Source organism: Anastrepha ludens, chromosome 2, assembly GCF_028408465.1.
Source record: "Anastrepha ludens isolate Willacy chromosome 2, idAnaLude1.1, whole genome shotgun sequence".
In the NCBI taxonomy this organism is placed as follows: domain Eukaryota; kingdom Metazoa; phylum Arthropoda; class Insecta; order Diptera; family Tephritidae; genus Anastrepha; species Anastrepha ludens.
In genome coordinates, this window is record NC_071498.1 from 3,399,483 (window position 1) to 3,424,557 (window position 25,075).

The 25,075-nt window shown below is 37.6% G+C and overlaps 1 protein-coding gene across 6 annotated transcripts in view; it reads left to right on the forward strand.

The window, feature by feature from the left end:
* Window positions 1–3,451: 3,451 nt before the first annotated feature.
* LOC128862008 (histone-lysine N-methyltransferase, H3 lysine-79 specific) overlaps window positions 3,452–25,075 on the forward strand; it is a 145,399-nt gene continuing 123,775 nt past the window's right edge. For all 6 annotated transcript variants that reach the window (XM_054100387.1, XM_054100398.1, XM_054100413.1 and 3 more), the window contains exon 1: window positions 3,452–3,561. The gene's annotated coding sequence lies outside the window, so the exon portion shown is untranslated. The remainder of the gene's footprint in view (window positions 3,562–25,075) is intronic.

Below are 25,075 nucleotides of genomic sequence, written 5' to 3' on the forward strand. Positions count from 1 at the left end.
ATTTTATGCAAAAATTAGAAAAATCTAACAAACTTTTCACCACAATTCGTCGGTTTTAAATTGGAATTTCTAGAAAACAATTTGGTATACTGTTCTAGAGCTTATCAAATTTTAGTGTAATAAAGTGCAAATTTGAAGTTGCTAAAAATTTCCGTTGATTTTTTATTATTTCTACAGCTGACGGTGTCATGTTTTTTGTATGCACAAAGTATTTTTTTTATATGGGATAATCTATCGTTTGTCGGGGGCTCTAGCTGAGAAAATGCTGAGATGATTGCGCCGCATAAGACATCTAACATGAACTAGGAAAGTCTGCAAAACATCGTTGATAGGCTTTGGTGCACCTCTGACCAGGGGAACCGTGGTACAGGTACTGGCGTGCGCCCAGTTCGATTGCTAAGTCGAATTGAGACCTATTTATCCAAAAGCAGTTCGCAGGTAGCCAAAGATTGGACCTTTATACTCTCTTTTTCTCGAAGAAACCATATCGGTGGTGCTCTCAGTTCTTTACGATTTCGCTGCTATATTCCAATTTGTAAAGTTTTACCGATTTCTGCTGTTAGAGATGTAAAGTTCAAGCAATGCCTTAACTTACATCGGATTTGCAAAAATTACAGAAACTAAATAGCTTTAAGGAATTTAAAGTTAAACTCAATTGAATACGAACTATTTCGGCACAACAACACCCATACCTACCCAAGTATCAATGTCTGTATTTAATGGAATCGAAAGGAAATCCAATAAAATCCGTTACTGAAATATTCAACACACATAAATTGTCTACATTATTACAACGATAACCGTAAATTCTGATGGTTTCTCGCAGCTGAAGCTTTGCAGCTCTTTTTTCGGGATAAGTTAAGTGAATTGAGAACTAAAAGTAAAACAAAAGACTTAAAACAAAATACCAAAAAATATTCAGAAAAAACCATTGTGATATAAAAGAGTAAGCGCATAGTCGAAAGCAAGTAAAGCAAAAAAAAAAAAAAGAAATTCGCATACCGAACCAAGAACAAATAAAATCCTTTCAGAGAGAATACTTAAGTATTGGCTAAAAGCAACAGAAACAAAACAATAAAAGCGAAAAAAGAAGTTAAGATAAAAACAACGAAAAAAGGACGAGTGGGCCGAGCCATACCTTAAATAAATAGACAATACACTTGGGTGGAGCACCAAAATAACGAAATAAATAAAAGCATGGCAAATAGTTTCTCGTCAGGCCACACTGATACTGATTGCCATTAACGGATGAGTGGAATGTTGAAGAAATGTTAATGCTGTTCACATATAATATTTCGAAAAGCTCGACATTTCTAATAAGCTCAGACCCGATGCCTTAAGCTACATTTATTCATCAAACTTTTATAAAATCTCGTCTCGTCAACACAATGAAATTACTCGTGATTGACACTATCTCTTATCTGAAATGCAACACGCCATACTTAACCGCTTCTTTCTATGCCCACTGAAAGCAACTGAATGGTCTTATTGGTCTTATACTGGTTGGTGCGTGATTACCATTTGGGTGTGCGTAGGTGCATGAAATACCAAATGGCAGAAAAAGTGTTTTCTAATAGCGAAAGCCCCTCGATAGACACTGGAAACCTCCGAGTCTATTTCTGCCATGAAAAACCTTCTCATAAAAGGTCATCTGGCATTCGGAGGCGGCATAAAACTGCTGGTCTCTCAATTTGTGGATCAATATCAGGCCCACACCATAAATAAGAGGAGGAACTCGGCCAAACACCCAATGGAGGGTGTGGGCGCCAATTATATGTATTAGGTTTGGGAATAAGTTCGTTGCGTTGTTACCGAAGACTTTTCTTTAAACAAAAAACAATAATTATATAAATAAGTTAATCCATTATATATTCGCCGTTTAAGCTGTTTACAACCTCTTCCCACCTCTTGACAAATTTGTTGATGCCGTTCCGTCAAAAATCGCCTGGTTTGGTGTCAAAGAGGTTGTTGAGCCAGTTTTTAAGGACCTCTTTGTTATCGAAGGTAATGCCCTTCACGGTCGATGTAAGGTCCGGAGAATACGGCGGATGCTGAAGGACCTTCCGTCCGTGCTCTTGGAGTGCGGTTTGACCATGTCTATCAGGTCTTTTCAGCCGAATAGCCTCATTTACGCGGTTTAGCTGGACAATGTAGAGCTCCTTGTTGACCGTGGCATTCTTTTCGAGCATACCCCAGTACACTATGCCCTTCCAGTCCCACCAAACACATATGACCTTCTTTGGGTGAAGATCCAGCTTGACTCTCGGCTTTGGCGTATCTCCCGGAGCCGACTATTTTCTTTGCGTTATATTGATGTATAGGCACCATTTCTCATCTCCCGTGAGATTCGGTACAAAAAGCGCTGTTTATGACCGCGTGTTGCTCGATGGCGAGCGGAGATGCTGAAAAGTAATTTGAAGGCGACTTTCTTTGTTTGTTTCATTGAGCTCGTGAGGCACCCAGGCTCCCAATTTTTCGGTAAATCCCATTGAATGAAGGTGATTGAGAATGGTTTTACGATCCCAGTTGATTTTTTCCGTCAATTCACGAGTGGGTTGGCGACGGTTCTCCTTCAAAAGTGATTTGAGACGTTCTTCGTCGGATTCAGAAGGCCTTCGGCTGCGGGACGTGTCCTCGACGTCAAAATTGTCATTGTTGAATTTTGTAAACCATTTCCGTGCTGTAGACTCGCCTATGACACCTTCTATATACACGTCGCAAATGTCCCGGGCTCCTTCGGCAGCTTTTTGACTTCGATGAAAAGCAGGTGCCGAAAATGTACCTAGGTTTTTGCCTCCTAGATATTCCATTTCTAAGCCTCAAAACTAATAAAAAACTAAATAACTCAAAAATACAATTAACATAGTTTAGTAGAGCAGAAAGAGTTCTATCGAATGAATACTTACCCTTTGCCAAATAGCAAACAAATCGTTGTAATACAAAAGAAAATATAAAAACACTATGAACTTATTCCCCAACCCAATATATAAAAAATTGGGTCTTTCAGCCCAGAGTTTTTCAGCGCTAGATACAAACTCCATCTGATTCCTCCTTCTTTGCATCGAGTCTCCCAATTGCAGAGCAGCACTTAATTTCCTACTACAATACAATTAAAAAAAAAAACACAAAAATCTTCTTGATGACTGATTTTTCACAAAAAGGAAAAATACTTTTTCCACAAATTTTCTGAGAAATCGTTAAAAATGTATAGCTGGCAACTACTATTACTCTGAATAAAATGTATTCTGTATCTGTATCTGCTTTTATTAAAAAATTCCATCAAATTAACCTCACCTGAAGCGAAAAACTCCTCCTCGCGCGATCTACTTTCTAGTCATTTTTGCTGTTCATAGTTTATTTCTAATTAAAATTATTCCTAATATATTTCGAAAATATTCAATTTAAAGCGTTCTGTACTCAATTACATATTTTTTGTTTCCTCTTCTTTCAGGTAAATATTGGAAGCAAATTGATACAATAACAAAAAGGATCATTAAAGCACATTTCCGCTCTTAACTTCCACTTGGTCGGAAGTTTGTCAGAGTTTAACGCTTGCGAAAGGTATTCAATTACTTAAACTTACACATACATACATACGAATACATATTTTTGATATACGTTTCCGCGTCGGAAGTCCAGCTTGTACGCCATTAGATTTTCCGTATTAGCAAAACTTTAGGAAGGTGATGGGGGTGGGAATGGATTTTCCTACAACGCCTTATGATGCTTGAGTTTACTTGGCTTGCCTAACATACAAACCGATATACACATGTTTGTGTGTATATACACACAGCTTCCTATATTTTTATATACCTACATATATATATGTGGCTAGAGGTGCTGGGGGCTGGCCGACTGGCCGACTGGCTGACTGGTCAGTGTGCTATATCCGGCAGCAAGTTGTATATAGTTAAATCACAATCCGCTGCGTTTCTACATTTACATTATTCGAGCGGAGTTGCCTCTCCACCCCGCTGTAAAGAATTTACCCCTCACCCACTCCTGTAAAACCAGCTGTGGTCTATTCTACTGTTGGTGTATTTGCCTTTCGAAAAGCATTAACCTAGTTTCTGTGTGGTGAGTGGACATATTAACAATTGCTGACACAATGTGGCCAAGCATGAACATATACATACACACAAATGCATATGTATGTGTGTAGGTGTATGCATGGCTGCGTTGACCCATAAAACTAGGGCAGCAAGCGGCCAGGCATGCCAAGTTACTGGGCACCACTACTGGGTGGCAATTGCGTTTAAAGGCCGCTAAAGTGAGCTATGCCGTATTTGTTGTTTCTGCTGTTGCTGCAACAGCTACATAGCTTGTTTGTTTAAATCGTTTAATTTGCAATGCGCCAAAGTAGTCTGCATATTTTGACCCTTATGCCCGACCGAGTGAGTGACAAGTGGTGCGTGTGGCATGTTGTGATTTTGGCCCATTTTCAGTGACCTGCTGCACCTAGTAACCAAGCCCTTCCATTCCACTCCCTTTCAAAAAAAACTAGTGCACCAGACTCGCCAATAGATTTCTCCCGACTGCCTGACTTTGGACATTAAGTTCAGCCATACGTAGCACGCGGCCGGCCGTCTGATAAATGCCAGAATTGCGTGCCGAGGAAGTGATTATGATCGCCGAATGGTGCACGTGCACATGTGGCACATATTAATGCGCTCGCTGAGGTTTTAAATTTGCTTATGAAGTATGCCAGGCACGCATTTAAGTGATTTATTTCCCAGTCCCAAGGGCGAGGGCGATTTTAAGACAAGCGAAAGTATTAAATATATACAATAATTTAGTTGAACTGCATTCTGCCTCAATTGCGTGAATATGTCTAGGTGGCCTATTTATATTACTTTTGTTTCTCTTTATTACCATTTCTCAAATCAATAATATCCAGCTTAAAGATCATGCAGTAAGCCAGCAGTCTTTAAAAATAATACCCTTTCTCATTGTCTTTTTTTTAGAGCAAAATATGTGCGAATTAACTAAATTGCTAGCTGCTAAGGGCACTAGTTGTCATACGACTCTCTCTCACTCTATTAAGCAACCTGCCGTTTAATATAAGGTGGCGGAAGATTAATCAACCTATCGAAATGTTTACTTACTCTTGCCAAAAATTCTGTGGCAAATTTTACAATACGAGTATATACAGCGAGAACAGATTCACAGAAAAAAGTTCCATTATTTTGGGTTTTGTTCGTATGCATTGTCAACTCATAAAATATGCTCAGTTTCGTGGCAAATTTCGCTTGTTAACAATGGAGTGGGGAGCTAAAGAAAGTCCCATTGCAGTGATTGCTTTACATAAGTGCAATGAAAGGGCAAGTGAGAATTACGAATTGCTGAGAAAACTTAATATTTCGAGAATGTTTGTTTACCGCACGATCAATCGTTTTTCCTAAATGTCTGAAGTGACAGACAGAAGGGGTCGTCCTCGTGTGGTTAGAACCGGCGCAGCCATAAAATCCATTCGCGAAAGAATTCGCAGAAATACTCTTAGAAAGTACAAAATCATGTCCAGGGAAATGAATGTATCGATCAGATCCATGTAAATACTTATTAGAGATGATCTTCACATGAAAGGCTTGCATCGCTCAACTGGTCATCTTATGACAACGCGTTTGAAGAAAATTTGACTCGAGAGAAGCAAGCAGCTTCTTCGGTGGCACGCGGTCAACACCCATGAAAATATTCTTTTCACAGATGAGAAAATCTTCACTGTTGAAGAAGCTTTTAATAAGTAAAAGGACAAAATCTATGCTAAAACTTCTAAAGACGGAAAAAATGTTGTTCCAAGGGCTCAGCGTGGCCACCATCCAGCCTCCGTAATGGTCTGCTAGAGAGTGTCTTCTAAAAGCGTTACATCTCTTCATTCCTGCGAAAAAGAGGTTAAGACCGGAGCAAAAGTGTACCAGGAGAATGCCTTAGAAGGCGTGGGGAAGTAGTTCAGCTGTACCTTCGTTAATGGAGAACGTTGAACCTTCCAGCAAGATTCCGCTCCAGCCCATATTATTATTTTTATTCTTCATTTTATTTAATTTTTTTATTTTATTTTTAAATCTTTATTTTATTTTATATATTTTTAAATTTCATTGTTTATTTTTATTTTATTTGTATTTTTTCACATGTTTTTTATGTTACCTATATATACAATATATATATTTATATATATGTGTTTTTTTTAATTTTTGTGTTCATTGTTTTATTGACATTTTTCTTTTTTCATTTTTTCATTTTTGTAATATTTTTTCAAACATTTTTTTTTTACTATTGTAATATACTTTTTATTATTATTTTTTTAATTTAATTTAATTTTATTTTATTATTTTTATTACATTTATTGCTTTTATTATTATTTGTTTGTTTTTAATCATCTCATTTCAATGGTTTATCGATATTATGACAACCTTTGCAGTTCCCTGATGCATGCTTCTGGTGTGGTGTCGATTACACATTAACAAATACAAAAATATGTGTATGTACGCGTGCCTTTTTGCATACTTTCCCACACATACTTATTTTGTCTGCGGTATTGTGTGTAACGGTAACAGGCACATCACGATTTTTATTTAATCAACAGCGAGGAAACCACGTAAAGTCAATGAAGAGAATGCCTATGTAAAATGAGAGGGAATATGTACATATGTATGTCCAATAGACTGTCATACACTCCTGAATGCCGTAGGAAAAACATGAAAAGTCCATTTAAGCTCGTGCGAAGAGTAGAAAAAGGAGCGAGATACCAACAGGTCATCAACCAATTCATTAAGTCCAGTCATTCAATTTTAGTTCGAATTTTTCACATTACCAAGGCAATTTAATTGTGCGAACGCTCAGCCAGTCAAGCGTTGTGATGTATTTCTATAAATTGACCTTCAATTTACGTACGAATATTCACTCGTTAAGCTGAAGAGGAAGAATACTTCGAATTTAAAACTTAAATGTGACATAAACAAACACTTCATGGCGAGTGAATGCTGCCAGCAGTCCCGGCTGGCAACATTAAAGTCAAGTTCTTTTGAAGTCTCATCTGATTTGGTTTCTGTATTTGCTCCCTCTCCACTATTCGATCCAAAAAGCACTTCACATATTTTATAACTACTCAACTGGAACGACTACCGGAGCTGTGCTTGTTTACATTCACCCAACGGTCAGCCATTTGAAGCGGCATACCACCCTGCTGACTCACACACACATGCCCACACACATACTCGTAAGATTCCCCTGCAGTGAACATGGCTGGTACTGAACTAACGATTTCACTAAACGCCGGTGTTTGTCACTAGTCCCGCGTTAATCTACTTTCTTTCTAATCAACTGATACTTTTCTCCTTTCCTCCTTGACTATCTTTGACTTTCCAGAGCTTTAAATACAATGGGCTTTTTAGCCTGAGTGTTTTAGGAGCCACTAAATCTCTTGGTGCTCAAATTCAAATTTTAATTTCAATCAACTAACGAATTTATCGTGAATGTGTCTTAATAGGAAGTTAATTGCTCGCCCAGCAGGTACTGGTAAGCTAACTATTTCATTAGTGCTTTCGTACTAACCACGTAGATGGTAATGATATATCATGCTATCGAATTCACAAGTATGATACTATTGAATTGTACAGTTTCCTAGATCTTATAAATTAACCAAATACTTTGCTAGTTCAAATAAAAGATTTAAATTTCAAGTCCTACATTTTATTTAAGACAATTTCCAATAAAACTTGTGGGTTCTGCAGACAGGAAGATGAAAGCTTCTAAAGCGTTCTGACAAAGTGGTACTCAGCGATCTGTTAGCGGGGCAAACACCTAAGTAAACATATTTTACCCGAGGAGGAAATAAAACTAAATAAAATAGGGCAAATACTAAAGTGTATTGAGCTAGTGTATTTCTCTGAATCCTTGAGGGGGCACAATCGATTTTTCAGGTCGGTGTGCAAACTCCTCTCATAACAATAATAATAATTTAATTCAATGTTTAACAAAATGGAGGACAGCCACCCTCAAAATCCTTTTTAACAACAGACTCTAATGAACCGGGCCCGAGGACGTTCACGGTTAACCTGGCTCGACCTGAAAAAGCTACGAGTTAGGAGTTGGCAGTCCATTACTATGAACCGTGCAGATTAGAGGAGAATTGTGGACGAAGCTAAAGCTCACCCTGAGCTGTAATCGCTACGTGATGTTGATGATGATGGTTGAACAAAATTGACAAAAATAAAATTTCAATTTCACAGATTAGTATTAAAAATAATATATACATATATTACAGTAATGTGCATATTTGTGGGTAGACTTTCATAAAAATATATGTACACTTGCGCATGAGTCATTTTTTTTATAAAAGTATAGTTCTTTGTCGCAAAAATCGTATAAATGAAAGTTCCAAAATTTACACAAAAATTGCAAATTTCAATATTTTCAAATTTTTATTCAGTATATTCAGAAGCCTTGTGAGTATGCAATTTTCTAACCCCTTAAATTTTTAATGTAAGAAAGTATAAGTTTGGGGCCTGAAAATTGCGTTTTTGTTTTTTTATGCATACAAGTTATAGGTATTGGTTCACTTTCCCTCTGGAGCAGTGATGATGCCTTGGTCCAGCGGCGGGTGTTGCTGACACGTCTCAGCTACTTCTTGATTCTAATTAGCTTTAGGATGTTTAGGTTGGGAGACTTGACTTCGTCCCCTTTGTTGGACTATTGGCCTTGTGGCTCAACAGTGTAAATCAATACATCAAATATTAACGGCGGCGTGCCGGAGTAAAGTCAATCGTTCTTTATTAAACAATTGTCTGGACAAAACTGATTATAAGAATGGAATGAATAAAAGACTAAAGCTAAGTACATAAATGGAAATATGAATCTAAACCCAAATACATAATAAGTACATAAAGATCATGCCAGGGGTTTGTGGTCTGTAAAACCGACTCAGCATATTTCCGATCAGAATTCCAACGCTTGCGACACAACGGAAACGGCTGGCCGTTGCTCCGACTCACATTATTTTGTTTATGTTGCATATGTGGTCGGGTTCAGCGACATTGTTGCGCGCGGGTTGCTCGGTGAATTCATTGCGAGGGGCGTTCGATGATTTGGCTGTTAACTAGCCCCCCTTTAAGATTGTTGCCGTCCTCGGTGACACTTAACTCCTTTACCAGTTCTTGCAATTTGATGGAAGATCTTCTCCGGTACCAACACTGATAGATGATGCCAATACAGCCAAAGGCAAGGCTGAGTGTTACACCAACCATGAACCAGACTCTGGGAGTCCCTCCGGAAAACATATCGTCTCTTAACTTCTGAATTATATGCAGATTGTGCTCATTCATCCTTTGTAACATTGGTAGGCTGAGCACTTGGTCGTGTCCTGTAATATTCAGCAATGGTGACGCCGCGATGCCTGGACTCTTGTTTACAACACCATTGTAGTTAATGTACGTGGTCTCGTTTATAGTCGCAATACGTTCAAATGTGATGAGATGTGTGCCTTCAATTGTCATCACTGGGCCGTCATCTACTCTTACTCTTGCTGATAGTTCGTTGACAACGATTATTCCTTCGTCTAATAGGGTAATCGGTTCCAAGTGGCTTGGCTGTGTGTGGCATAACGCTGAACCTCCGGAATGTAATCCGCTGGCGCATGTGTCATAAGCAGATTTCTTGCAGAACGTCGCAAAGTTGGTTGTAGCGCATTCTGTCACAGCTAGGACTCCATCGTCGCATTCAGCTACTATGTCATCATGTACTTGCAGAATGGTGTTATTGTGGGCAACAGGATATATCATAACCTTCTTACAAATAGTCTTAACATTAGGATATTCAATTATTATGTGGATTACTCTATTTGATTGAAATATTTTTATATTTGATACTGCCATTAAACTAACTATTGGGACCTCTGCGAGCTGTTCGGTAAAAATTGATTTTAAATCTTCGTGGTCGAGAATTGCGGGGTTTATGATGTTAGATTTGGCGAGCGTTATAGTGAGCATAAGGTTTTGGATTTCAGTGGTTAACATTCTATTTCGTGCAAGTAAAGTTTCATACAAATGAGGAGAGTCTACGAACTCGCCTTTTTTTTCTTTAATTAATTTATTTACTGCATCAGTTAAAAGGTTAATTTGTTTCTGTGCTTCAGTGATTACTATTACTTGTCTGTTGTTTGATTCTATGAGCTCGGCTTCGGTAAGTTTAATCTTTTCTAAGTCTGATGCATCAGGCGTACCTGCAACGATTTTTAAAGCTGTTCCTAGAAAGTCTAAACTTCTGGCCATTCTATGGTGTACCGTTAAGCTAGATAAAATATTCTGAATATGGTCGATATCTACATCTAACAATTTTCGCATGTGTGACTGAGGGAAAAGTTTTGATAATTTAATTGTATCATCTATAATGCTCACGAAATTAGATAAATTTGTAGAATGTCTCACGTAACTATGTTGTTCCCATACAAAAACGTTTCCGTCCAATATCGGAATGTAGCTTGCGTGCGAGAAATCGGTGATGCGTGCGTGAGTTGTGGATAAGAGTATGAGGGTCACTCCGATGAACCTGTATGAAATGATTAAACCGAATTGCAGTAACTATCTGTAAGAATCTTATGCGTTATGACCTATGTTTACCTCACATTGTCCTTATGGACCACCCTCCCCTTAACAAGTATAGACGTTCCCAGGTCTGCTTGTACGGCGCCCTCTGTGCACAAGGGAGATAGTTTGTTACCTAATCTTTTGTTATTTTTGAGGTAAACTTTTTCTCCTACATCAAACATCCTGTTCTGTCTGTTCGGGTTGCATCTAGCTAATTGATCTTGCTGAGCTTTTATTAGTCGATCTTTGATTTTTTGCTTAATTTCGTCCGGTATAGAGTGAATTACATCGAGTGGTTTTTGTTCTGTTACTGAATGTATGGTTTTATTATATTCTATTGTTGCTCTCATGATAGCCTGAACTGTATCAGTAACTTTTTTATCCAACTTTAAACACCTTGCGATTTCTATTAATGTACTGTGGAAACGTTCCGCTTGCCCATTGGAACAGCTATGTAATGGGGGGGGCGTTTACAACGTCAATGTTAAACTGATTTTTTAACAATGAAGTGATCGTTTCGGAATTAAACGCTGGCTCATTGTCGCAATAAACGGTTTTTGTGTTTGGAAATGTATTAATTATAAGTAAAATGGGGTTAACAATATCGACTATTGATCTAGAAGGTAAGGGCTGGACGACGGTGAATTTGGAAAATTTATCGATGCAAGTCAGGAAAAGTTTCTGATCGGTAGAAAATATGTCAATGTGTAACATTTCTCCGACAAATGAGGGAATTGGCGTCTTCCCGAGTTCTTGTTTTTTGGGGTGTCGGTCGTACTTGGCGATAGCGCAAACTTTGCAATTTAGTACAACCTCGTTAGCCAATTTAGTCATTTTTGGGAAGTAGTAGTCCCGAAGTATCTGTTTTACGTTTTCTTGTGCCGCTCTGTGCGCACGATTATGTTCGGTGTTGACTATTTCTACCTGTTCGTCTTTGTTAGTGATGTCTGACACTATTCTTTTGCAATGCCAGAATTTGGTTGTCGGGAAAATTGAAACCAGCTCATGTTGAAATGCAGCTAAAGTTGTGAGTTCGCAATAAAACGCGTTTACAACATCGGGGTTCACAGCAAGTTTTAATGTTTCTATGAGATTAATTTTATCTGTAAATTGAATTAAGTGACGGGTTTTTTTGCCAAATAGAATAAGTCTTCGATGCAACGAATAACGTGATTCTTCCAAAGTTATCTGATTTCTATAACAATTTAGGGGGTTATCAGTTGTTTGTATAGTGTATGTAAGGGATATCTCACTGTGAATAGTGGCTATGTCTGATTGCGTTTCGTCTTGGAGAGCGTTAAGCTCTTGCCTAGATAAGGCATCTGCGACAAAGTTTTCTTTCCCTGGCTTGTAATGCAATTGGGCGTTATGTTGTTCAATAAACGCCTTCCACCTCTTGATTTTCGCATTCGTATTTTTCTCAGACACTGCGAACGTGAGAGGTTGATGATCTGTAAATATATGTAGCTCTCTTGTACCGTAAAGGTAATTCTGCAGTTTGCCGAGGGCCCATACAATCGCCAACAACTCTCTTTCGTTGGTAGCATAGTGAGTTTCGCACGTTTTTAGCGTTCGGGAGATCATGGTGATGGGTCTACCGCCTTGAGATAATACTGCTCCAATGCCATTTGCAGAAGCATCTGTAGTCAAGTCAAAAGGTCTTTTGAAATCAGGGTACATGAGCATAACATCTTCTGATGCTAGTATGTTTCTCAATCGGTTAAAAGCGTCGCGTTGAGATTCGTCAAATTGGACTGCTACTTTCCTAGACATGTGTTTGCTTACAGTGCCGTTTTCGCCTTTTAGTATATTAGTCAAGGGTCTTGCTATGGCTGCAAAGTCTTTGATAAACACCCTATAGTAGCTGGCTAGGCCTAGAAAAGATCTCAGAGAGTATACATTTTTTGGTTCAATGTACTCTTGGATCGCCTTGACTTTTTCTGGGTCTGTTTTTGCTCCCTCGCTAGTAACAATGAAGCCTAGATATTCGACACTTTCTTTAAAAAATTTCGACTTTTCCTTGGAGATTCTCATGTTAGCATCGCAAAGTTGCTGAAGTATTATATCGATATGGCGGACGTGGTGTGCGGCATTTTCAGAGAAGATAATTACGTCATCCACATAGACATAACATATCTTTCCGATCTGTTCTCGCAAGATATCGTCGATTGCTCTTTGAAAAATGCTTCCCGCATTTTTTAGACCAAAGGGCAAACGACAGAATTCGTATTTTCCGCCATTTATCGAGAAGGATGTCTTTTCACGATCGTTCTCCGCTAGGTAAATCTGGTGGTATCCGGATTTAAGATCCAGTGTGGTAAAAAACTTAGCCTTTCCGAGGTTAGCTAAGATTACCTGGATACTCGGCATCGGATATCGGTCGGCGATGGCCTTCTCATTCAGTTTTCTAAAGTCAATGACCAGCCGTTTATTCTTATTTCCGTTGGAATCTATTCCTTTCTTATCGACAACCCAGACTGGGCTATTATACGCAGATCTTGATGGCCTTATGATGCCATCTTTCAACAGCTGTGTGACTTCGTTGTTTACAAAATCTGACACGCGTACTGGGTATGGATAGGACTTTGAATATACCTCCTTATTGTCTACAGTCCGGATCCTGGCGACGACTGAAGTATTGTAAGGCAGTGCCTCGTTAGAGGTCGCGAATGCACTAATTCTCTTCAGTATCATTTTCTTGAATTCGTCTTTTACGGAATTTGGGACTACGATATCATCGAGACGTGTAAAGTTCACGTTATCGCACGGATGGTGATTGAGTATTTCCGAAGTATTACCGTAGTTTATGCTGTTTTCCATCAGGTCAATAGTTACCCCCGCCTGCGTGAGCAGATCGAAGCCTATTATAGCATCAAAGGTGTCAAGGGTATCTAATATGAAAAACGTGGCAACTTTCCCAAAAATTACTATTGAACATTTTTTTTGAATTTTACTGGACCCATGAATGGAGTTCACAGTAAAAGGGGTGTCGACTGGTGTTACGTTTTTTAACTCCTTTACGGGTTTAATGTAACTTTTTGCCGCCCCGGTGTCGATAAGAATCTTTAATGTTTTGCCAGCCAATTGACGCTCGACGAACGGCAATCGGGAACGACCTCTAAAAAATTCAATAAATCGTTGTCCTCGGGTTCGCCACTTTCGTCATCTATTTCAGCACGCGCAGTTTCGGCCATTTCTTCGTATTCTTTCTCGTCTTGGGTAGGCGCTCGTTGCGTAATATTGTTAATCTTTTGGCACCTATAGCCTGACGTGCGTTCTGAAGTGTTATGCCTTTTCCGAGCCCCGTCTTGTGTAGAATAGCCCTGTGGCTTTCCCCAATTGGTCTGTTGTCTTAACTTGGACATCGAAGGATCAACGTCCATGGGTTGAGCCTGATACTTTGATTGTGGCTCTTTGTCATTCGCTAGCGTTTTAGGGTCAGCTTGCTGTGCCCTGCTTTGGCCTTGATTTCCCACAAAATGTGGATTTCTTTCCTGGCCCCTGCCTTGTCTAGCTTGGTTACGATTGCCAAATCTAGTATTATCGCCGCTATGGTTTCTTTCTTCAATTACTTTAGCATAAGATGCAGCAAATGCGCTTCTTTCGATGCTATTTTCAGCCTCACGGGCCACTGCTAATGCAGATGGCAAATCCTTGGGCTTCGCTGGGATTACTAAAGATTTTATGGGCCTCCTAAGTCCTGCCATGAAAGCGTGTAGTGCATCGTCTCTAATTTCTGCACAAAGAATGGACGCAGCTTGCTCGTCATGAGTCATTACTATTTTATTTGTGACCAGAGTGAGCTTCTTTTCTACCTCATCGTAATATTCCATTAAGTTTAGGTCACCCTGCCTAACCAGTTCTAGTTGCTGCCTAAGTACGCGCAAGGATGTTTTGTCTGCGTACGAGCAGTCGAGCCTAGCGATAATGGCGTCAAAATTAAGCACTGTATTGTGCGACGTAAGGATGGCACGAGCTGGACCAGTTACTTTGTTTTTTAAAATGGCCACAGCCTCGTAATGCGCCTCGCTGCCTACGTATCTTTTGAAAATCTCATATGCGTCTATAGCCGCCTGTCGCCACGACACGTATTCCTCATGATTTCCATTGAAGCTAGGCACTGATTTTACAATGTCTAACTTCACCTCACATCCCACACTAGGGCCAATTGTTACTCTCTGGTATGTTTCAACTTGTGGGGTCTCTATTCTTAACGCATTAACCTGACCTCTAACTGTTTCAAGTTCCGCTCGGAACTCGTCTTTTAGTCTCCTCTCTTGTTCGAGGAGCGCACTGTTTACCGCACCTTCTACTAACGCTTTTAGTAATGCCGGCTCCATTCCTAATTGACCGTTTCTTCCTGGCCTAAATCCTATTTCTTGCTCTTCGTCACTGTCGTACTCTATCTTTATATTTCTATAAGCCCAAGTCATGAGCAGCCAATGAAGCGAAAATATCAACTTGTTTCTCTTTTTTTTTTTCAACAAAAAAACTGCACTTGCACGTCAATAATTTCGCGACTATACCGTAATGCTCACTTTCGCATTGCCAATTTATTCACAATTTTTTTTATTTAAAATAGTTTTTCATCAATACTTTTTCTAATTTTTACCGAATATTCACTTACATGTTCTTGTTTAGGGCCATGGTGTTCCAACTTAATAGATATCGTAAGATTATCTAATTCCAGTTTTAACTCTGTTGGGCGCCAGTTATAGGTATTGGTTCACTTTCCCTCTGGAGCAGTGATGATGCCTTGGTCCAGCGGCGGGTGTTGCTGACACGTCTAAGCTACTTCTTGATTCTAATTAGCTTTAGGATGTTTAGGTTGGGAGACTTGACTTCGTCCCCTTTGTTGGACTATTGGCCTTGTGGCTCAACAGTGTAAATCAATACATCAAATATTAACGGCGGCGTGCCGGAGTAAAGTCAATCGTTCTTTATTAAACAATTGTCTGGACAAAACTGATTATAAGAATGGAATGAATAAAAGACTAAAGCTAAGTACATAAATGGAAATATGAATCTAAACCTAAATACATAATAAGTACATAAAGATCACGCCATGGGTTTGTGGTCTGTAAAACCGACTCAGCATATTTCCGATCAGAATTCCAACGCTTGCGACACAACGGAAACGGCTGGCCGTTGCTCCGACTCACATTATTTTGTTTATGTTGCATATGTGGTCGGGTTCAGCGACATTGTTGCGTGCGGGTTGCTCGGTGAATTCATTGCGAGGGACGTTCGATGATTTGGCTGTTAACTTACATGTTGAGCATTTTCTTCCATATAAAATACTACTGAACAGTTCTTTGTGGAAAATGGTTTTTGACTGGTCATAGTGTAACCGTTTGAGAAAAGAACGCGCGCCCCTTCGAATACATTGAGAAAAGAACACGAATATTTGAGTATTTTTGCAGGACACATAAATGCAACATTAGTACGAGAAAAGAAAACACCGTTATTTGTTTTAATTCCCTATTTTCTATTGCTACACTTTCTGTACCTACTTTATGAATTTTTCGATTTTTTATAAGGGGTTGTTTCCCTGTACCATATTGCCTCCTTATTGGTATATATTTTAAGTACATGTATTATTTGATGCTATTTAAAGTTTGTTCACGCACACTTCACTTTCACTTATATCAAGAGTGCGACAACTAGCAGCTGGAGCATAAAAAATACATGTCTGCGGTAATAGTATGAAATCACTTAAACTACCCTCACCTTACCTTACCTTGGGTTATAAATGCGATTAGTTGCTCTGTTCGCTAGTTACATCTTTAGTGATGCAGTGGCACAATTGGCACTTGTGTGATACTGGCGGGTCGCAATTTATTCATGTATGCAAGCATAGCCCTTTCGTATTATATTTTCCGTGATTCGCAGCTACTCCAATTGAGTTACTAATATGACGGCCAGTGGTGCCTTTCTAACTCACTACCACTACTATTCTCCTTCGATTTGCCACCGTGTCTATATGTCTGTGAGTGCTACCTTGGCCATTCGTCACACAACTGATGGCGTCTGACTCACATACATATGTCAGACAATTTGTTTGTTTCTGTTTCTGTTCTTGGTTTTTTTATGCTGTTGGCTTTTATTTAATTTTAAAATCCATAAAAAAGGTCGTTGCCCACTAATGACAGCCGCAGCCACAGAGAAGTGGAAATAACAGAGGTAGGAGAAAAAAACTGCTACAGCAGAAAATATGAAAATGCGCCTATAAACAAATACTTCAGAGAACTCATAAAAGTAGTTAGACTGTAAAGTATGATTTCTGCTTTTCAAGGTTGCCCTCAACCAACTAGTGCTTAAAATAGGTTTTGTTTGAAATTTTACTGTTCAAGATACTGTGGGATATGTATTTAGTTAAAAAAAATTGTTAGATTTTTAATATTTTTCTTCGTTCTTTGCCTTTCTATTTTAAGATAATTTCGTGACTAATTGCTCAGCTACAGTTTCCACTTTTTACAAACCGCTACTGAGACCTTTCGAACTTAATAAAAAAAAAAAAAAAAATTTTGCTGTGGGCTGTTTTTGCTCTCTTTTGTGCTGAAAAAACTCTTTAATACTCCTTTTTACTTTTAAGACTCTTTTGTGGAGTTCTGTTTGAAATTGAAGGACTGCGCCAGCGAAATACCTTTCTTCCAACACAATTCTTTGATTGCTCAGCGGGTCCAGATATGTCATGTCATATGCAAGCCATGTTGAAAAAAAATCAAAAGGTTTGGTCAATATCATCCTGTTAACTGGCTCTCAGCGAATTTGAAAGAATCGGCTGATTGATTCACGTAACTGTGGTGAAAACCGCGGTTTGCTAACGAAAAAGCTGAGATTGTGTAGGTGATATACGAAAAAAATTATTCTACTAGTGTGTGAATACGTGTGATATGAGCGGGAAGAATTCTGCTGCCGAGTTCTTGGTGAGGTGGCAGCCGAAGTTACTCGCTCAATTTCGTTTTTCACCATAGGTGAAGGCCAACCCTGGTAGTCTATTATTCTTGTTACTGAGTGATCGTGGAAAATGATCTAGGAAATCTACAAATAGTCAATGGTCAAGCAGCTCAGCGCTGGTTGAGTTCGAAAAACATACGAGTAATTGGAATAAAAAGACAATTTAAATGCTTATGACTGGAAAAACGACCAATTAGGTCTTAGAAAGAATTAGCGAAAGAGAGCGGAAGTTAGAAGTTGATAATTTTTTATTTGAAGTGTATAGACAATTTATAGGCTGTAGCCGAATAGGAAATAAAATTAAGATATCCCTGCTTTCTATAAATCAATTATGATGATATAAATCCCAAGAGTATCCCCTGTTTTCAATTCTACTTTTTCTTATGCTTCCAAACGACGGTGTGTCAAAGTTCGTGTGGCACATAGGTTAGGTTAGCCAGGTTGCTCGTCTGAGACAAGATACTCTGTGGCCCTAAGGCCCATTGTGCAGATATGCGGGTATTTGATTTGCATCCCCTAACTAAGTTGCTTAAACTACTTAGATCTTTTTAAAAAGGTAATTAATTCCTCCAGTGAGGCATTTTGCTAATTTCACAGGGCTTCAAAGAAATAATCGCCAAGATATTTGGCACGGCTTCTTTGGAGTGCAGAACATTCACAAAGGAGGTGTTGTACCGACTCGACTTCTTCTTCATTTCCACAACTCCTGCAGAAGTCATTGTGAGGTACGGCCTTTTCGCTGACTGCGACGACGCTGGTAGTAGATTTGTTGAATCCAAGCAGACATTTTATCCTTTTAAGATTCAGTTTTGGCTAGAGCGCTTTGGAGACCTTGCAGTTAGTAATCAGAAGCCACCTTTATTGGTTTCCGCGATTACGCTCCAGTCAATCGCAGTGTACAGTTCGTTTAGAGGAATGTAATATCCTCTACCACTCGCTGAAGGCCAAGCTCAGAGCCATTCCTTGCACACTAATCCACTCTTAGCCGGGCACCCAACAAAGTGTGATGATGTGTTGCTGGATAAGCGAGAGCGACCTCCTGCATTCTTTAATACATCTTGATTACTGTTTTACTGTCAACAAAAATGGTAAGGTTTTCCGTAAGTAATAAAGCGATCAGAATGTAGTATAACCAAAGTGATTAAGTAAACAGTGTAGTTAAGGCCTTAGCTTCCAGATGCTAACTCAACTTCCCGAGTAACGCTAACTCATCATCTAGTGTGGATATTGCTACGTTATGTCATCGTCATTTTGAAAATGCCGTGAAGTAAGCCAGTACTTTGTGCCCGCGTTCTTGATTCTTTGATTTATACGATGAAGTTGAAGGGAAGGCGCGGAGTCTGGGTGAATCTTTGTTTGCAAAGAAGAGAAATACACAGCTTGGAAAACTAAAATGATCAAAGATGCTGTCAATGTGACCGTAACAAAAAATATTAAATGGCTGTCACACATTCAAACTCATTACTTCACAGCTGTTGGCAATATGTGACTTTAAATATTTCATAACATGGGTTGCTAACATGATTCAATCTGCTGTCTCTGTTGGAAATTTTATTGAAAGTAATCAAAAGTTTTGTGTCGAGACTTTAAGTTAGGGGTGCCTTTTTCTTGTTCGTTCATAACCTCATCATAACCAGTATATATAGAGGTTACAGGTATTACTACTCTTCGAACATCTTTTATTTCTTCTACGTATTTACAATACCGAACCTCACACTTTAAGGCAACTGCTTGAGTTGGTTGCAAAAATAAGAGGTTAAACATAAAAGCGAATTTTTAGTACCTGTCTGCAGTAGTAGCTTTAAATAGGACATACAGACAGGTAGGCAGGCACAGATATACATACATATGTAGGTATGTAATGTTTAGACAGATATGAGGTATGTAGACAGAGACGAAACAAAAATACCAAAACTGCGCTAAAAATATGCGTGCAACAAAATGGTAGTAACACAAAAACTAATAAAAAATCATGGGAGTGAGGGTAGTCATCAGCCCAGTGTTTACTGTTGCACGAGACGAGTTGTGGCGAGTCGGCTTGTAGAGGCCGATAAACCCTCATTTTGGCACAAACCACAAATTCATGCCACACAGACACGCAATGCAGCAATGCGGCATTAAAACCGGGAGATGCAGACTTGTTTTTATTACTACCTTTTCTTTTTACTGTTTTCGAGTGCCACATGTTAAATTTATAGAAATACGTAGTGGTAATAAAGAATGTGTGTATGTATGCGCATGTTTGCGCTATAACAAACGAAATAAAGTTTATTTTAAAGCGCATTGTTGTTTGAGTTTTCATCAAGCAGAAAGTAGAAATAAAAAAATAGTCATGCGTACAAAAAACGTAAAACAATTTGCTGCAAAAACTTCAATTATAACTTCATTAAATATTAAAGTTCTATAGCAGCGTGTTCACATACATATGCACATAGCCTTGCTCAGGGCTCGACCGCGCACCGCTGCACCTCTTTTTGGTTTTATATTTTTAAGGTTTTTGTGTTTCCCAAAGGCTTACCGCCCTTCCAGTTCAGTTTGTAGACAAAATATGTTTATATTTTTGCTTTGTTTCTTAACTTTTTTTACAGTTCATTTTTCGATTTATTTGATTTTTTCCGCCTATGTTGTTCTCATTCTTCTTTGTGGGTTTTTTTTCTTTAGGCGTTCTTTTAATTTTGAGTTCTTTATTTTATTCTTTCATTTGTTTGTTTTTAAGTTTTATTTTTTCGTTTTGTGGAACACTCACTCAATTCTCCCGTTTATAGGTGCACTTATGCATTTCCATATACATATGCATGTGCGCACACACACATACATATCGCACCCTAAATACAAAAGGGGCACAACTCAAAATTTCCACACTCGAGCTTGACTTGTTTACAGTAGCACAGAAAACAAACTATGTGACATATCACGCTGAAATTTGCCATGTAAGCTTATAACAGTCCTACCATCCAACAAAAAATTTATTTTTGCCATATGTCATCCGCGGACCGTTTTATTGATAACGTCTCGCTCATATTTGAGCAGAAGGTACATTTTGAGTTGTGACCCTTTTGTATTTAGGGTGCGATATGTATACACATGCTCCTTCAACTCCCGCTTCCTCTATTCCCTTTTTTGGCTATAAATTTTGTGAATTGTTGCTTGTTTAGTCAGCCGACTGTCAGTTCGCTTTAATGTTATTTTACAGTTACTTTTATGTTTATTGCTGTGACATAAATGCTACAACTGACATTCACCGTAATTTTTGGATAATTTTTAGTGGAGTTGTGCAGTGTTGTTTTCTAAACGGTTTCTTACATTGTGTGTCTGCCTCTACCTCTTCTTTATTGTCTGAACGTGTTTTGCAGTTGCTGTTTTTGATGTTTTTTGGTTGTTTTTCGCTTTTTATGAGCTCTTTGAGGAATCGTTTAAAAAATGCCACATAAGTTTCGGATTTAATTTTAGTCGTTTTGAAGTTATTTGCAACAGCTGTTTAAATGCGTATTTTTTTCTTTGCTTTAAATCTACAGGTTATTGGCACGCGATGACGTTTTTAAATGGCTTTTACTTCTGTTTCCTTGATGATTTGTTCCTCAAAAGATTCCAACGGATGGGCTATTTTCTATTTTTATCTAATGCTAGACGTTGCCCGGAAAGAGTTTTCCATTTAGCATAGCGCGGCCGCAGGCAATATATTTTTTTATCTGTCCGTAACTCGACCAACTCACTTAAATGCAACAGGTCCGATGTGATACCACTGTGCGAGACGGGAACCTCATTCATTTTTTTTCGTGGAACCATTTTATTGCTCTACGAAGCGCAGGAGAGGTCTCATCCCCATGCCAGACCTAGAGAATTAAAAATCTGTTGTCAGTTTTATTTATTGTGAAGCGGCTACAGTTCGCCTACAACAAATATAGGTTCCAGGGTGTACTACGAGGAGACTGCAATGCTATTTTTGGAATGTTCTATTTTTTTAATATTTTTTTTTTTATTATTTTTTTTTTTATTATTTTTTTTTTAATATTATGTTTCTGTATGTTTAATTTTTTTATTTACTTTTTTTTGTTGTAATGATTGGTTTAAATTTTATAATTTTGTTTCACAGTTCTTTAATTTTTATAAATTTTTTAAAATTTCATGATTATTTTTTAAAGTTAATATCTACATTTTTTTATGATTTGGTAGGTATTTGATATTTGGTCTTCCTTTGAAGATTAATACATACCTTTATATTGTTTTTGTTTTTAATTCCTTTTACTTGTTATACATTTTTTGTAATATTTAACAAAAATGTTTTTAAATTTTTTTTATTTATTTTATTGTTTTATATTGTATATATTTCTTTTTAATTTTTTTTTGATTGTTTTAATATATTTCATATAAATTTATTTAAGAATTTGTAGATATTTGACTTTTATAAATTTTTTTACTGTTTTTTATTGTTTTTAATTTTTATACATTTTTTGGCAATTTTTGTATATTTGTTTTTAATGTTTTATAATTTGAGTCTTAATGTTCATAAATTTTTTTGTTTTGGTTGCTTTAATATATTATTTTATATAAATATTTTTGTTTTTGGTTTGTTTTGTATTTGATATTCGTCTTCTTTGCAAAGTTTAAGAAATATTTTTAACTGTTTTTTAATTTTTTATTTATTGTTTTTAAATTTTGTAATTTTTTTTGTTTGATTGTTTTAATATATTTTATATTAATAGTTTACAATCTTCTTTTTAAGTTTTATAAATTGTTTTACTGTTTCTTAATTGTTTTTGATATTTATAAAATTTTTTTTGAATTTTTTTTTTTAAAACGACATTTAACTGCAATCGCCACTTTCACGAGACGGAGTTTTAGCCATAGAGACCTCCAGCTAGCCATAGGCTGATTATATTTAAAGTCGTTTGCCGTATTGGATGTGCCATTTTGAATTTGGAAAAACTACAGATTCCTTATTAGCGACACCGAAATATTCTCTATGCGAAGTTTCATTAAAACCGACCGAAAACTTGATATTTTCGCCACTTTTGAGGGGTTCCTGGCCCATAGTGCAGAGGCAACCAACTCTTTTCGCCTGATTTACCTACTTAGGAAATACTAATCATTATTTTTTTACCATAATTGGGCGTCCTAGGTCCTGTACTGTCACCTCAGACACAATAACTCCGCTTCTATTCCTTCAAATGCTATAATATCAGTCAGTGAGCTGGGTGCGCGCAGAGGGCTTTGCCAGGAACAGCTGTAGTATTCACTATGGAAATCACCTTGTATTTAGAGCAAGGGAAGACGTGCATTAGGAATTAAATAGAATGATATGGATCTTAGGGGTATAAGTGAGATCTTTTTACAGGCCAGCCGGCACTTCCTAACCTAACCTTGAGCTCTTTTCGGATCAGTTGAAAAGAAAAACACAATCACGTTCGTTTGAAGAAAATATGTTGCATGAATCGCTGAGGTCGTTGCCTAATTTTTATTTCTTCTCTCTATTTTCTATTTTCCAAACAACACTTTTACGATTCGTAGTAATTTTCTTTTTTTTCATTTTTCGTTTTCTTTTTAGTGCACTTACTTTATTTTCTTATTATTATTATAATTTTTTTATGATAAACTGCGGAAATACAGTTTTTGCTGCTGTTTGTCTTGCCATTAACACCATTTCAACTTGATATCGTGCACTTGGTATCATCGCAATAACAATAACAGGAGAAGTAGCAAACAGCAAAAAAAAAAACAAAAAAAAAAATAAATAATAAAACACGTTGCAACAACTTGCACTCAGCTTGCGGCGTCAGCTGAGCAACGGTGTTTCGTGACGTGTTGCGAACACGCCAAAAACAATAAGAAAATGTGCAAAAGTTAATAAAAAAACAAAGAAAAAAAGAATATCAATATCGCCAACGAAGGGAATTGGTTTTTTGTTGTTTGTAGAATGACGTTTTGCCGGCCTGTGCAGCAGGTTGCTGACTTCTTGGCTACTTGGCCGCTTGCCCGCCAGCGCGACGTTGATTGCATGAACGGGAGAGGGCGTAACGCAGCTTTGCTGAAAGTGGCAATAAATTCCAAAAATAAATTTACAATAACAATAAGAAAAAAGTGACATTTATACCGTGACAACTAGCAGCAGCAGACGCGTGCTGCTTGCACTTTGATTCATGCTTTCATTCATTCACGCCAACAAACTTTTCACTCATTTATTGGACTCGTTCACCGAGTTGTTGCTGGGGTTTTGGATTACGCCATAAACGACATTCGAACGCTTGGTATGTAGACACAATGACGTATTGCTACAGAAATAAAAATCCAATCAAAAGGGAATGAAATTAATAAACGAGTAAATGCCGCAACAATTTGGCGCTTCATTTAAGTAGGCGTGGCTGGCAGCAGCCTGCTTGATACATTGATGATTTAGAGGGACACTTAACGCTTGTTTATATGGAATTTTTTTTTTTTTTTTGCGGTACTTGTTTGCACACCTCTTTGGTGCTGTTATTGCTATTTTTTATTGTTTCTCTTTTTGCCTTCGCGCATCCATAAATTTATGACACTTTGACACGCGAAAATGAATGAGACAAGCCAAATGCCAACCAACTTAAGGCAAATCGACTCGAGCCCAGCCAAGTCAACTCGAATGGAGTCAGTCAGGCGAGTCAGCGAAATTTGTGATAAACAGACAGAAAGGCAGACAAGCCCGTTAGTCAGTCGGTTCTACAATCAACGATATAAACAGTTAGTCAGATAAATAACCACACAGTGACTTTAGCTAGTCAAGCGATAAGAGACTAAAAATCCCCCCTTCTGAGCTCTGAGCTTGTGTTGTTGGGTAACTATTTTTTTTATTTTTTTTTTATTTTTTTATTTTTTTATTTTTTTTTTATTTTTTTTTTATTTTTTTTTTATTTTTTTTTTATTTTTTTTATTTTTTTTTTATTTTTTTATTTTTTTTTATTTTTTTATTTTTATTTTGCTATTTTCACCGTAAGCAATGCTCACAAAGCAACACTTAAATTTCATTATATTTCACCGTTAAAGCCATAAATTTCAGCTGGAAATTATATATTTACAATAAATTCAGCACTTTGCGATTATAACCGATGATAAATTGTATTTGTTGGCACGAATGTTGTACAATCGTAAATGTAGTGGTAAATTGCTATTACCTTGCCCTACCTGTCGGCACACTTGTGACATTACGACACACCCATTTTCGTTTCATTATTTTTAATTTCGCAATTTATCATACAAATTTGTCAAAGCGCAATAATAATACTAACTATGAATATAATAATGTCAATTAACGGAAACAAATGTGCAGCAAAAGGTACAGGACCGATTGACGCCGGGGAGTCAGACAGTGTTAGAGAGTTCGTGAGTGAGGTGATGCGCGAAAAATTGGTAAATGAGTGGAAATTGTTAATTACATTTTCATATAAAGCAATTATAAAAAATTAATGAACAGTTTGTAGGGAAAAATGCCAAAGGAAAAGCAAGAGAAGACAGCAAGTCAAAGTACAGAGAGAGATAGAGAGTAGTTGCTGTGAAAAAAACTACGAATC